Source organism: Cydia pomonella, chromosome 18 (genome assembly GCF_033807575.1).
Source record: "Cydia pomonella isolate Wapato2018A chromosome 18, ilCydPomo1, whole genome shotgun sequence".
In the NCBI taxonomy this organism is placed as follows: Eukaryota; Metazoa; Arthropoda; class Insecta; order Lepidoptera; family Tortricidae; genus Cydia; species Cydia pomonella.
The window spans coordinates 14399746-14416477 of NC_084720.1; positions in this window are offsets into that span (position 1 = coordinate 14399746).

The window sequence follows — 16732 nt, forward strand, 5'->3', positions numbered from 1 at the left end:
TTTCTCATAGTTATTTTAACTGTTTATACTACGTCGGTGGCAAACAAGCATACGGCCCGCCTGATGGTAAGCAAACTCCGTAGCCTATGGACGCTTGCAACTCCAGAGGAGTTACATGCGCGATGCAGAACCTAACACTCCGCACCTTCGTTGATCTCTGGTAACTTTCCTCACCGGCAGGAACACAACACTATGAGAAATATATGGCGCACAAACATATTTTATTTTATTTTACTTGAGCCTTCGACTCTGCATGTGAAGCAATTGGAATAAGCACATGCTCGTGCGGCGTTGAACTTATCGCTTATATCACCACCGAAGGTGAATTGATTAAAGGTTGACTCACGCTACACAGGGGCAGGGCCGGGCCGGAGCTTCCGGCGCTTCGTTTTCTATGGAAAGCATTACGTCATCACCGGAGCTCTGTAGTGGCCCGGTGCGGGCTCGGACCGGAGACTAGCCGGTCATGCTATGAGCGAAAATCGGACTTCCCGGAGCCTCCGGGCCACCCGGTGACTCAATTCTTCCTTTCGGGTGATATTCCACTAGTCTAAGATCTTTGTCCAATGTGCATTGCGTCTCACTCTCTCATTAAGCAAAATGTCAGACGCAAATACACATTGGACCAAGATGAAAAACCAGAATACCACCTTCGCAATGTGCATGCTTGGATGTGTCGGTATATATTTGCCAAAATAAGAAGGTTACAAAACGTCATAAATTTGTTTGTTAAATATGGATGGTATAGCCAATACATTACTTGGTCGGGTTATATTTTACTCGGCGCAGAGAGAAGTTAATTAACAATGACTGCCAATCTCTATATGAAACCAAATTTCTGTAAATAAAGCTACACAATTCTACATATTGCCGGTTTTGTGGAAAGCAATAAAAAAATAGTACTTATATTTATTTTAGTCACGCTGGCTCCACATTTTACTTGAGATAGTTGATAGCGCCAGACAAGTTGCCTAAGAATTTGTTACCAATTTTAATAGTAAATGAAGTGGAATAAAAAAATGTTCAGAAGAAGCAGAGCTTTAAGAACTAAATACTGCCGTTTCGTAAATATTGTCGGATTATCATATTATTGACAATGAAATAAATTATATAACAAAAGAATAACGTACTATAAGTATATATAAGTCGTTACGTAGCCGCCTGTTGTCTGCCTCTACATTTAATCAATTGTTTGTTTTTTATTTTCTTTTGTATCTTTTTACTGAGGTGTTCCAATAAAGAGTATTCTATTTATACATCTATCTATCTATCTATCTACGCAAGGTTTATTACAAGCGACTTAGTTAAGTATTTATTTGACCTATATATATTTCCCGAACAACGCGGTATCCGTGAAGATTCAGTCTTTATTATTTACTTTTCCATGTTAGGTGTTACTACATGAAAGTCGCAACGGTCGCAACACGGGCGACTCGGATATATACGTCAAAATTATATAAGTTGCATAATGTCTTGATTTATTTTGTGAAATACGGAGGTGTTGCGGAAATGTAATTTAGTCGGATTATATTAAATGAGATATCTAGTAATGTTACTGCTTGTAAAAATTATTCATTAATGAGCATGTAGGTTATAAATTAATATAAATATACTAATTTTTTCTCATATTCCCACGTATTACTTTTCATTTCGTACGAAGTTATATATAATGAAATATCTCGTTAATAAATTTGTAGATTACGGGAAACTATTTCTTTTACTTAATTTAGAGTCCAACTGATCTTCTGTATATCTGCCTGCAGAGAGTACGAACATCATATTTCAGTGCAGTTATTGAATTACTCATAAAGGTGCCTATATTTCATTTGCAATCTGTCGTTGGCGATATTATTGCTAACTGCTCGCGTACGATGCATTCTCCTGAAATAGATAGGCCATACATTTTTTCAGGCTGTAGAGAGCAGCACTAGCATGTATTATAAACCTGAGAGTAACTTATGCATACTATGCCTTAAACAGTTTTTTGACAAGTTTTCACTATGGCATTGATGCATCAAGGCGTTTTGGTTACAGATGGTCTAACGCGAAACGAAATTTCGTTACCTATCTGCCTCTCTGTCTATCGAATATGCAAGAATGATGGAGGTAGAAACCACAATTTAGATTTTCCATTTCGCGGTAGGCCCCGTGTGCGTTAGTAACGCCCTCTACGCAGAATTTTGCGTAATATTCCCTATTTTATGCCTATTATTACTGTAACTACTGAAATAATACAATAATACTCTTCGTATGTTTTATTGTTCTTAAATTAATGATTAAGACGTGGAACGCATAATTTCGTCAGGGGGAAGGGGAAGCCTATGTGCCTCTCTTTCGCACAAAGAAAGATCGCGCAGTGATAGAGAGGCGAATAGATGAACTAATGAAGTGGTTCGCGGTTATAGCCCTTACTGTATTGTAGTATCGTAAGTGTCATGCAAATAGCTATCATGGTCCTGACATCCTGACGCTTACTCCCAGTTTTAGTACCTTTTTTGTATTATTTGGTACATGACATCAAAAAAATTTTACCTCGCTAAAAATCGAGAAATATTGAAAATAATGTGGTCAAAAAAGTTACAATTAGAATAAACTTGGTATGTGCACAGTGGTGCAGCCACTCAATGTGAACCGGGCCTTCAATATAGTTCAACAGTTAATATTTTTGGCTAAAACAGTTATGTATTTTAGAGAAGTGGAAATCTTGAGCGTTTCGGGGGTTTGAAGACACGAGGGTTAACCCTTTACCAGGCCCCGAAGAACCAGCGTGTCTTAATACGTACTTTATATGTTGTTGCAACCGTATTGAACGCCTTGTAAAAAATGTATTTATGAAAGTCGGAGATCTTCCTTTAAACCAGAAATAAAAATGTGGGTTACGGTTATCCCATCGCCTGTCTAAGTAATGAACTGTCATACTAGATTTTGTCTTATTATATTCTTGATCAGGCCAAGGGATATATTCCACCCACATCTTATATCGGTTATAATAGTCAAGGTTTAACTCTAAATCTCCTACGAAACATTATATCAATCACTACTTACTTACGTGAGTTTTTATGACATGACAAGACAATTTACCGGGCCATGGGAAAAATAGCTCCCACACAGTTAAACTCTAATAAGGCCATGGGATAATGTCAACCCACATCCTAATTCTGGTCATACACAATAATGCATGAATATTTAGCAATGTTTACGATTACATTAGCTTTCAACACTCAAAATCTACAAAATATCAAAAAATTGTTCGACCTATGTACTTCTGTTTCCTAGAAATTATGGAAAGTGTTCGAATTTCTCCGTAGTTTACTGAAATTAGCGTTCAAGTGAATTTAAACGGCTGCCGAAGATATATTACGCAATTTAGAAGCGTGTTCTGAATGAAGATCATAAAATAATATTTTCAGGGATTGACAAAATATTTTGTAGGTGGTTTGGAGTTAAAACCTGACTACGGTAACCGATATAAGATGTGGGTGGAATATATCCCTTGGCCTGGTAAAGGGTTAAACAATTTTTTCTAACGACTGAAACACAACATTTTTTATAGTACATATGGTACTACTTTAATTAGCACTTTACGCGCCTATGTCGAAAATTTAAAGTGCCATATGTACTGTAAAACGTTGTATATGTGCGAATAGATAATTGGCAACTCGTTTCGATTTAAAACACTCCTTTCGATCGTGTTTTAATTTACTGCCACTGGTTGTGAATAATGGAACTCGTTATGAATTAATGTATAATTACCACACCAACGCCAAAAAATATACTTCAAAATCATCACAAGTCGTCGTCGTCGTTAATTTTACATTCCTAGGTGATAAATTAAAGATTAAATTACTTTGCATTTCTTGTGAATAAAATGTAAGTAACTTTCCCATCCGTTTTTAAAGAATAACGGCAATACATGCGAAAGACCGACTATGACTGTTAACCACCGAATCCCAGCGCTCAAAATGTATTCCACTGATGTCATGCTTAAAACAATCCAACATTTTGAGAATAATATGGTTAGTTATAATTTTTTACCCCTCTCATTTCTTGAAAATATAAGTAATTATGTTGAAACTCAGTAAGAGTTGCTGGAGAGATGCTATCTAGCAACCCTTACTGGACTTGTACTCCCTAACTATAGAGCTATTTTTTAATAAGTAAAAAGAAATGCAAAAAAGCAGTTACTTCTTTTACAGTCAAATATCCATTAACTTTATAACTTTTTAATATTTTGTGTTCTACGTTGTATCGATATATGTGTACCCGAAGTCGATAAATGAGAACTCTCTATGACAGTTCAAGAATGCCACAATAATTCCGGCCTCTGTTAATAATAGTTTGCCACCTTATTGACGTGCATTTTTACATATCAAACAAAAAATAAATAAAAAATATTGAATGTGGATACATTCATCCTCCTTAGACGTGGCTGCTACAGTCTTCACGATTTTATTTGCCGTGTGATCATCGCTTTCCGGTTGCAGCTTGGTGCCATCGAGGAATGTCCATAGTATATGAAAAAAGAAAAATGTTTATAATACCATTCATTGTATCACAATATCGACTAAGTACTACTAGAGGGCACCTTTAACCTTATTTTGGCAATGTTAAATATCCTTACAATTGTCTATTAATGATAGTTTTCAGTAAGTAGCTCATAATTGGGTAGTTTCTCCCCTACACCCTAAATTCTTCCAACGAAATAAAATGTTCCGTAGGGTATACATGGTGGCCTATTTAGATCGTTCAGTATGGGAAAGTTTGAAACTATAACACATACGAAGATCTCTTCCTAGGAATCATGCCATCGATTTTCTATATATAAAGACGGGCCAATAACACCGGCTTTGTATCTACTGTTTTATTTTTGAAGATTCTATACCTATGTTATAATTATCACCTACTAAGTTTTTGAAATTAACAAAACTAAAGCTATTTTAGTCTAACAAGCATATTGTTATACTTTCTCTTTCACATATGTAAACTATTGAATGAAAAACAATAGCCCATAGGTAAGCTCATATAATATACCTAAGCCCTAACTCGTAAAATACTTGTCAAGGAGAAATTATATTCTAATCTTCATGAACACGTTTCACCAAATAGCACTGTTTAAATGCAAATATAAAAAGATACTATATGTAAAATATTGGAAGAGTTTCATCCATTATTCCTGGGATCCATTATCAGAAATAGATCTTGACTAAAATGAAGCTTAAATAATAACTTGCAGAACAATCTCAACGAAGAAGATATCGCCAAACGTGAAATACGCGTAGTTGAGGTGTTCCGTCTGGTCTTCATCAGCAGTTCCACTTAATTAAATGTCACTCACTTTTTTAATGTAAATGCTTGATTTGTTGATACAACAACAAATATATACAGGGTGTTTATTTAGTCACCTGCAAATAATTTACGAGGTGAATAATAGGTCATACATTCCTTTGTACATCTCTACAAATCTTATGATATGAGCTCTGTTCATGGGTTCTGCTCGTTTGCCTCCTATATTTAAAAAAAATACTTCGACTTAACATAACGCCATTCCTTTGTACATCTCTATAAATCTTCTGATACGAGCTCAGTTCATGGGCTCTGATCTTATGTCTCCTATATTTAAAAAAATACTTCTACTTAACATAGCGCCATTTCTATGTACATATCTACAAATCTTAAGATACGACCTCTGTTCATGGGCTCTGCTCGTTTGCCTCCTGTATTTAAAAAAATACTTCTACTTAACATAACGCCATTCCTTTGTACATATCTACAAATCTTATGATATGAGCTCTGTTCATGGGTTCTGATCGTTTGCCTCCTATATTAAAAAAAAATACTTCTACTTAACATAACGCCATTCCTTTGTACATCTCTATAAATCTTCTGATACGAGCTCTGTTCGTGTGCTCTGCTCGTTTGCCTCCTATATTAAAAAAAAAAATCTACTTCACATAGTGCCATTTCTTTGTACATATCTACTTATCCTATGATACAACCTCTGTTCATGGGCTCTGCTCATTTGCCTCCTATATTTAAAAAATACTTCTACTTAACATAGCGCCATTTCTATGTACATATCTACAAATCTTATGATACAACCTCTGTTCATGGGCTCTGCTCGTTTGCCTCCTGTATTTAAAAAAATACTTCTACTTAACATAACGCCATTCCTTTGTACATCTCTACAAATCTTATGATATGAGCTCTGTTCATGGGTTCTGCTCGTTTGCCTCCTATATTAAAAAAAATACTTCTACTTAACATAACGCCATTCTTTTGTACATCTCTATAAATCTTCTGATACGAGCTCTGTTCGTGGGCTCTGCTCGTTTGCCTCCTATATTAAAAAAAATAAATTCTACTTAACATAGTGCCATTTCTTTGTACATATCTACTTATCCTATGATACAACCTCTGTTCATGGGCTCTGCTCATTTGCCTCCTATATTTAAAAAAATACTTCTACTTAACATAGCGCCATTTCTATGTACATATCTACAAATCTTATGATACGACCTCTGTTCATGGGCTCTGCTCGTTTGCCTCCTGTATTTAAAAAAATACTTCTACTTAACATAACGTCATTCCTTTGTACATCTCTACAAATCTTATGATATGAGCTCTGTTCATGGGTTCTGCTCGTTTGCCTCCTATATTAAAAAAATACTTCTACTTAACATAACGCCATTCCTTTGTACATCTCTACAAATCTTATGATATGAGCTCTGTTCATGGGTTCTGCTCGTTTGCCTCCTATATTAAAAAAAATACTTCTACTTAACATAACGCCATTCCTTTGTGCATCTCTATAAATCTTCTGATACGAGCTCTGTTCGTGGGCTCTGCTCGTTTGCCTCCTATTTAAAAAAAAATAATTCTACTTAACATAGTGCCATTTCTTTGTACATATCTACTTATCCTATGATACAACCTCTGTTCATGGGCTCTGCTCATTTGCCTCCTATATTTAAAAAATACTTCTACTTAACATAGCGCCATTTCTATGTACATATCTACAAATCTTATGATACAACCTCTGTTCATGGGCTCTGCTCGTTTGCCGCCTGTATTTAAAAAAATACTTCTACTTAACATAACGCCATTCCTTTGTACATCTCTACAAATCTTATGATATGAGCTCTGTTCATGTGTTCTGCTCGTTTGCCTCCTATATTAAAAAAAATACTTCTACTTAACATAACGCCATTCTTTTGTACATCTCTATAAATCTTCTGATACGAGCTCTGTTCGTGGGCTCTGCTCGTTTGCCTCCTATATTAAAAAAAATAAATTCTACTTAACATAGTGCCATTTCTTTGTACATATCTACTTATCCTATGATACAACCTCTGTTCATGGGCTCTGCTCATTTGCCTCCTATATTTAAAAAAATACTTCTACTTAACATAGCGCCATTTCTATGTACATATCTACAAATCTTAAGATACGACCTCTGTTCATGGGCTCTGCTCGTTTGCCTCCTGTATTTAAAAAAATACTTCTACTTAACATAACGCCATTCCTTTGTACATCTCTACAAATCTTATGATATGAGCTCTGTTCATGGGTTCTGCTCGTTTGCCTCCTATATTAAAAAAAATACTTCTACTTAACATAACGCCATTCCTTTGTGCATCTCTATAAATCTTCTGATACGAGCTCTGTTCGTGGGCTCTGCTCGTTTGCCTCCTATATTAAAAAAAAAAAAATCTACTTAACATAGTGCCATTTCTTTGTACATATCTACTTATCCTATGATACAACCTCTGTTCATGGGCTCTGCTCATTTGCCTCCTATATTTAAATAATACCAGACAAATGCGAGCCGGACTCGCCCATCTAGGGTACCGTAGTTTTTAGTATTTGTTGTTATTGCGGCAACAGTAATACATCATCTGTGAAAATATCAACTAACTATCACGGTTTACGAGATACAGCCTGGTGACAGACGGATAGACGTACTGACAGCGGAGTCTTAGTAATAGGCTCCCGTTTTACCCTTTGGGTACTGAACCCTAAAAAGGAACTTTTACTTATCATAGCGCTCTTTTTGGATATACTGTATAGTAATATTGAATTTACTGCTCTTCTGACCTATTTCGGTACCTTTTATGTACTTAGTACTTACCTACATACATATTAAGGTTATACAACTATTATTTCTAGAATCAAAAAATCAATACAAACAAACCTACGTAATATACACGTATTTTAAAAACATAATCCTCGAAACTTGAAAGCTCCTCTTTTTGTAAATGCAATGCAAATAAAACGCATTAAACTTAATCATGACGTCACGATCAAGTACCATTTAATAAGGGGCGTTTCGTGCGTAGATAACGATTGTCAGATTTGACTCTCATTTCTAACTTTTGTATTGCTTCAATGTTATGGGTCCCATAAAGACATGTTTCTTTTATTAAAACTTATTATCTAGCCTAGCCTTTTGGCAGTATTTTCTCGAGCTTTACGCAGTTGATTGAGGAAGCTGCCATACAAGACAAAAGCATTTTCAAAGCGACTTTCTCTTAGAACACCCCATCTATCCGTCTATCTATCATAATTTATTTCAGGCAACTAGCGGCCCATAGATGAATACCTTAAGATTAGCATACACATTATAAAAATATATTTTAAAACTAAATACTACAAATCACATTATTTTACTGCGGCATGAAACTATTTATCATAAGACATACCCTTTGAGACTGTCTATCCATTGTTTTTGTATATGACAGCTACACATCCTTTCAGCAGTGGCTTTTAGGAACTGCAAACTAATAAATCTATGGCCCGCTGATTTTACCAGTGCGATCAGTCAACTTCGGGCAGCTTGTGGCATGCAGTTGGGGAGTAACGATCTCACGTACCCGAGTGTTCCTAGGGAGTTCTGTCATTCGAAGGAGGGTGGGTGTTACAGGATTATCTGCTTCTGGGTTGCCTTGGCCGGCCGGCCAGGGTGGAGTCGTTAGAGCTATAAGTTCCAAGGGTGGAAGTGCAAGACGCGAGTTGGCACAGTGGCTGTTACAGCCACTGGGTTGAAAGCGGTGCACGCCTCTCGATACCCCTGAGCCGCTCACACCAGTGTTACTCTTGAGCCATCCCAGATGTCGCTTTTTGTGTCGTCTGCCGGAAATAAAATTGTATACCGTTTTATTAGGCAGGCGTCTGGTTTTTTATCCCATAGCTCAGTGTTTAGCCCATAGCTTTCACACAATAACCTAGTTTATTTTAGATTCCAACAACTCTCAATAGTCCTTACACCCTGTCGGGCCTGCCTCTGCGTGCGTCCTATGACATGGGCAAGGGCAGCATCAGCTCGGTGTACATCTTATATTTCATGAACGTGTCAAAAGGGCCTCTACGTTAGGTTAGGGCTCGGCGCACGCTTCTCAAAGGTCCGGAATACCATTGTTCCGTGATGGGAAAGACATACAAATTGAAATAATAATAATCGTTAATGCAATGCAGTGCTCTATTTGTCAAAGAAAATAAAATTGTTTCACACTCACAAAACATTCATTCTTATTTTTGCTTATTTTTTCATACATTAAGTATCTTTCTGTAAATAAGATCACTATTTTCTCTCTTGTCAGATTTATTTTACTATTTGAATAACATGACAGCGTCAAATGTCGGAAAAAGTATACAAGTAAAAAGGTTTAAGAAAAGAGTCCGCAACATATTATTTATTAGACCTATTAGCAAAGAAAATCCTATTAGTACGGTGGCGGAAATTGATTCTTTAGCAACTTGCGGTTCAAGTAAATTTGGCTGTACATACTTATGGTAAGAGCTGTCCATTGTAACGTGACACGTTAACTGCTAAAGAATCAATTTCCTCGACTGTACTTGCAAGCTAAGCCTAAAGTGCCATGGCAATTAATGCAAGCTTACGAATAAATACAAAAACCGGACAAGGGCGAGTCGGACTCGCCCAACGTGATTCCGTACTTTTTAGTATTTGGTTTTTTATATACTACGTTGGTGGCAAACAAGCATACGGCCCACCTGATGGTAAGCAGTCTCCATAGCCTATGTACGCCTGCAACTCCAGAGGAATTATATGCGCGTTGCCGAGCCTAACAACCCTCCTTCCCCTCGTTGAGCTCTGGCAACCTTACTCACCGGCAGGAACACAATACTATGTTGTTATAGTGGCAACAGAAATACGTCATCTTTGGAAATTTCAACTGTCTATCACGGTTCATGAGATACAGCCTGGTGACAGACGGACGGACGGACGGACGGACGGACAGCGGAGTCTTAGTAATAGGGTCCCGTTTGGGTACGGAACCCTAAAGATGAAAACTGCTGCCATGTTACTATACATTTAAGAAACACAGGAAATCTGGAATTGACATATTGAAAAAATTATATTGTTATCTTCTTCTGCACGACTTTTTAGTATGAGGAAGCTACTTAGGTACGTAAGGCTACCCCCGATTCTTTTGTTATGAGGGGGCCCTCGGCCTTAGAGCACGCATAGCACAAGGGCTACGCCCGACTTTCTCAATATGAGGCCGCCGCTGTAGCCCGACGTCAGAGCGTTCATATCATTTCGGGCTAGCATGACGGGCTACGCAAGACTCCTTTGCCATCTCACTTACTTAAAAAAAAATCTTAAATTGAATACTCTTTTACTTGAATAACCTTTTCACTTTTAGTTACATGTATGGCGTGCCTAAAAAATATATTTTTATACATTTGAACTTCTAAACTAAGTAGTAGCTTACCATCAGGCCGGCCACCAACGTAGTATAAAAAATACCTACTTTCCACTTTTCCTTTTGGTTATCTTATAGTTTTTGAGTAAAATAGCTGTGACATACGGATAGACAGATAGACAGACAGATAGACATGACGAAACTGTAAGGGTTTTTGCCATTTTGCCTACGGAACCATAAAATGCACACTGTAAATTTCAACTACCTAACCCACTCGTACTATAGATCAAAAATTCCTTTTTCGCAAGAAGTAAGTAAGCCAGTAAGTAGTTTATTTTTTGTACTTGTTAGACAATTCTATCTTAGTGTACCGAACTTAACAGTTATTTTTTTTACTTTGAGAGCGCACCACCGACATTCTTAGTGGTGTACGCGTATTTCTCTGTAGCTGAATGTTTGTAGATGATTATCTTATATCGATACTTTAAAATGTTGTGGTATTCCTACAGCCATTTTAAATATCTTCTCTTTTAAACTTAAGTTTTTCATGCATTCCTGAAACGGAACAAGTCTATGATAGGATTGAATGGAGAAAATAATGCAAAAACGCGGCATTAAGCAAAATGATCATTTGTGATTCAGGGTTAATATCTATCGGGTATCACTGAACCCCAACGGATATATTTTTGCAATACAACACAAATGCACACCTCAATAGAAGAAAATAATACTGAAAAACAATAGGCCTGTCTACTCGCTAAGAAGCACTTAGGGCAGCTTGTGATGAGTCAATCTCTAAGTAATCTGCCTAGTTACCTACCTCAAAACGAGACCGCTTTTCCATACAAACGTAGTTCCCATTACGGATAATATTTTTACAGTACATATGTTGCTACTTTACCGCACTAGTGCGAAAATTAGCATATTACGTTACTGTGTCGAACATTTAAAGAGCCATGTACTGTAAAACGTTGTACGATACATGTGCGAATAAGTAATTCGCAACTCGTGTCGATTTAAAACACTCCCTTCGGTCGTGTTTTAATTTATCGCCACTTGTTTCGAATTTCCTATTTTTCGCACTTGTATCGTAATGTACTATTACAAAATTGGATGTAGAACGAAGGGAATATCAATATCCAGAGAGGAAAATGGGGACTATGTTTGTATGGAGAACCGGTCATCCCTTTTCCTTTTAATAGTTTAATATGCTACGGCACATGATTATTTGAGACAATATACACGCATTGTATTTCCATTACCTTAAGCAGAGAACACGGTGGCTTCGAAAGAGTCTCGGGTCATGTGGAAATAAAGCTCTTCACATAATGTTGTGTAATTCTCCTTTTTCCGAAAGTGTCCGCGAAATGTCCAAATGCACAATTGCCCAGAGTATGCAGTATTCTCTTCATCAGCTATTATGGCAGCCAGGGCCAATATTTTGATTTTATTATTTATTTCTATATCGACTTGCTTCCCATCGAACCAATTTTTTCAATATGATTGACATTTGTGACATTTGTCATGAACAGTCCGTTATTTGGACGGCTCGGTGAGCTCGGACAGCCCGGCCCGGCCTGTCTCGCGCTCGGAGACTCAACGATAGTGTCAACGCATAGAGATACTATAATATAGAGATGATGGCCCGGTCGCCCCGGCCCCGGAACGGTCCGGCGACGGTGGCGCTCCTGAAAGTCCGTGTGACGGCTCGCTCCGGTCCGCCCCGGCCCGGTCCTGGCACTGTGTAGCGTGAGTCATCCTTTAAGGGTTAAAAGTAAGCTTTTGGCAAATTTAATACTAAGCGGGATATCTATCATGCATATTTTATGTGTGTTTTTTTTTAAATAAATACCTATAATGACACGCACACACTGGCAATGGCACGCCGGGCGCACATTTACATCTTCTTTAAGAGGTATACATATATGTAAAGCCCGACCAGAAATATATGATCATTGTGAAGAGGGCGCTGTCGCTGTAGGATATAGGATGACAGTTCAGATTATATGAAAAATTTAGTTCTTATGAAATTCCGCAATATGGTGGGTGATCATATATTATTGGTCAGGCTTTCACCAAGTAGCCATGTAGTATAACGTTAACAATGTTAACTAAGCATAGCATATTTTGTGTTATTTTAGGAACCGTAAAAAAACGATTTTGCTCAAAAATTGATATGGCATAAACGTATTCTTAGCCGACGCAATGCTATTGGTTTATTTGCAAAGTGTAAGGGCTGAAAAACAAAATACTTTGTATTGTACAGTATAATCATAAGATACACCAACTCATTCTCCTTCTGGTTAATGACCAATTCGTGCTAGCGAAGATTCTTACAATAAATAAATTTCTTGACTCGGAAATACAAGGAAAATTCACAGCAAATCTATTAGTTATGTAAAAGGAATTTGTGGCATATTAACGATTATGAGTATTATGATATTCTCATGACCGAGATAATATATTTCAAAAAGATACATATTTTCTTTATTTTTCTGATTTAATGGACCACTCCATTAGTATTTGATTATTTGACACAGACACTGTATTTATCGATTTTCTAAGAAGCCTGTGGTGTTAGTTTTCCACATTCATTAGGTATTTACGTATATCTGTGTCACAGACAAATCTCGACTAAAGTGAGTACAGTCGCCATCAGTGTTGGCCAAACGTTATTTAGAATCAACATTTTCAATTCTAATCAACGTTCGGCCAACACTGGTCGCCATCAGTTATATCGGAGCGGCCATAGTGCATAGCGGTGCTAGAGTGCGTGATGTTCAGATATTCATGAGCACCTTGGCAGCTCCGATATATCTGTTGGCGACTGTACGAGTACTAACAAAAATATCCCAAACATTAAACAGTGTTTTAAACATGGCTTCAACTTAGGCTAAATGTATGTACCTTACAGAAAACCGCAGCCAAATAACACTTGACCCTACTCATAGTGTTGTGTTCCTGCCGGTGAGTAAGGTTGCCAGAGCTCAACGAGGGGGGTGGGGTTAGGGTCGGCAACGCGCATGTAACTCCTCTGGAGTTGCAGGTGTATATAGGCTACGGAGACTGCTTACCATCAGGCAGGCCGTATGCTTGTTTGCCACCGACGTAGTATAAAAAATAAAATAAATGTATTATCTAGTGTTGCATGCCAAGTGAGGCAGAACATGCATTCATGTAACCTATCTACTGACATGACAAATTGTACCATCTGTGTGTGTGTGTGTGTGTGTGTAATGTTCTAGCAAAATAAATGATCCTGATTCCGATGGAATTCAACTAAGACCTATGTCAATAGTCTAATATTTTGCGATTTAAATGGTTTTTTTATTTCACTAGATTGGTAAATGTTTGTATTTCAAACAATATTTCAAAGAATTGTAGTTATTCGATCTGTTTCCGATATGATACTGATCTGTCAGTGTCGAAGTGACAATTCTTCAACCAAAAACGTCACTTTTGACACTGACAGGTCAGTATCATTGACCGAAGCGTTAGCGAAGGGGTCCGGTTTAACTCCGGCATTTTGCTTTCGTATGTCCGGATGTTCTACAGGTCTATTCTTGAGAAGAAAGTGGAGGACCCGTGCGAAATCGTCTTTTCATACAAACGTAGTCGTTATTTTCCTCTCTGAATATGAATATTATTGACAATATTTGTTGTATATGAAGCGCTGGTAGCTTAGCGGTAAGAGCGTGCGACTTTCAATCCGGAGGTTGCGGGTTCAGTTTCAAACCCCGTCTCGTACCAATGAGTTTTTAGGAACTTATGTACGAAATACCATTAATATTTACCAGTCGCTTTTCGATGAAGGAAAACATCGTGAGGAAACCGGATTAATCCCAATAAGGCCTAGTTTACCCACTGGGTTGGAAGGTCAGATGGCAGTCGCTTTCGAAAAAACTAGTGTCTACGCCAGTTCTGGGGGTTAGTTGTCAAACGAACCCCAGGCTCCCATGAGGTGAGGAAGAAGATGATTTGTTGTATACCAACCACAGCTTTTAATTATTATAAGAATTTAGAGCATTTAAAAATTTGTATGAAATCTGTACATTTTTCGCTCCTAATTTTTACATTAATAAAAAAATCTAAAATTTCAAATGTAGGGGCATAGGCTGGTTAATATGCATCAAATTATGTAAAAATCCAATAATGTCAATATTCAGAGAGGAAAATGGGGACTACGTTTGTATGGAGAAGCGGCAGTCCCCTTTCCTCTTAACTGATTATCGTGAAATTTTGTGACCAGATTAAATATAATTTTTTGTCAATACAGTTTTTGGATTTTCTCCAAAATGCGATAGTTGGCATAAATGACTTAATCACCAATAAGCGCTTAAGCCAATTGTGAATTCACTTAAGTTACCGTAGTTTGGATATACGGGGCCAAGCTAAATAAAAGTGTTTACCTACAATGGTGTGCCTACAATTAGCACGCGAGTGACGCGAGGCAAATGTGTAGTTAATACGAGATAATTTACGAATGAATATGAATGAGCTGTATGCAGCAGCAGGTCCACATTTCTTGGAAATTGCTTCTTAGTGCAGTAGCAGTAGCCATCAGATTTATTGGATCGGTCAAGGTGCTCAAAAATTTCCGAACATGAACTTTAACGTTTTGATACTAAATCGCCTTTTTCATATATTTGTAATCACCCGAAATACTCGTATATGGCAACATCGATTTACCTTAACTAGGTTCAAGTGGGCTACCCGCGATATTTCGCGAGGTAAAACCTATCATGGTTTTACCTCGAAATATTGATCATTGTTAATCTGAAATTCTCAATGTATTCTGTTTTACTGCTTAGGTATTATTTTACTTTTAACTACTTATTATTCAATATTATTTTAATTTTTTTAATGACTATCATGACAAAGATTCGTACGTTTCTTTATAATAAGTATTAACTCAAAATGATCAGAGTATCTTCATAATTATGTCTACGCCGACTGCTTGGAGAGTTAAAACATTTAATTCCACCTTGTGAATACTCTGTAGGTTGTACTTATACAAGTATTAAACATACGTAACTGTGTTTGTAAATAAGAGGTTAAAGTTGCCACCTAATATTATCTATCCTACGCACACCAAGTAAATAGGTGCTAATCAGGAAGATTTTGGCATTACTCTCAATCCGAAAGATGTCATATTTTCAGTCCACAGAGGCTAAAATATTATGTATTTTTTACATAACATACTAACAAAGTTATTATTTACTTTATGGGGACCTAATCGTGTATAGCTACAAAATTGCCTCAGAAATTTCAAGGACCACATTCTCATAGTTTCGGCGCAAGATTCTGCCCCCTCTTAATACATTTTTAGAGCTCGCAACGCAAGAACTGTAAGCGTGATTAGACCTTTAGTTGGCAGTCATTCAAAACGAGCCGGATTTCTCCAAGAGAAAGGTCCTTGGCGCTGGCGCCGTCCAACTGCAATGTGTAGGAATCCACTTTCGCTGTGTAGGTATAGTAGTAGTGGGTAACTATAGTATAATTATTGATATTTATTGAAATACAATTTTACAGCATTCCAGCTAAGGCCAGCTAAGGCATTTAATTTTACATTAAATAATAATAAAGCTATAAGCTATAGGTAATAAAATTACCTATATGATTAATAGAACAATAATTAATAAGCTTACTTGTGAACATTTTCGTGTGATATAATGGAAAAAAAAGTTAGCCTGTTTGAGTGTCCCACTGCTGGGCAAAGGTTTCTCCCCTTGATTTCCTCGACTCCCGATTTGGTGTTTCCTCCGGCCAGTTGTTCAGGAAGCTGTCCAGGTCATCCCGCCATCTTCGTTTGGGCCTGCCCCGTCTACGTTCCTCTACCGGCATCCACTTGGTGGCTATGCTAAGCTCACCTCTCCGGAAGCATGTGGTAGACGTGGCCGGCCCAGTCCCATTTTATTGGTAATTACAATTTTCTTTAGTACTCAATGGACGAGGTTATTTTTAACTACTTTCTGCCCGCTATTGTTTCCAAGCGAAGTCCAACGATAGGCTGAATGATCGCATGACACTTTACCTGTCATTAGTAAACAATTAAAAGTCGTTAG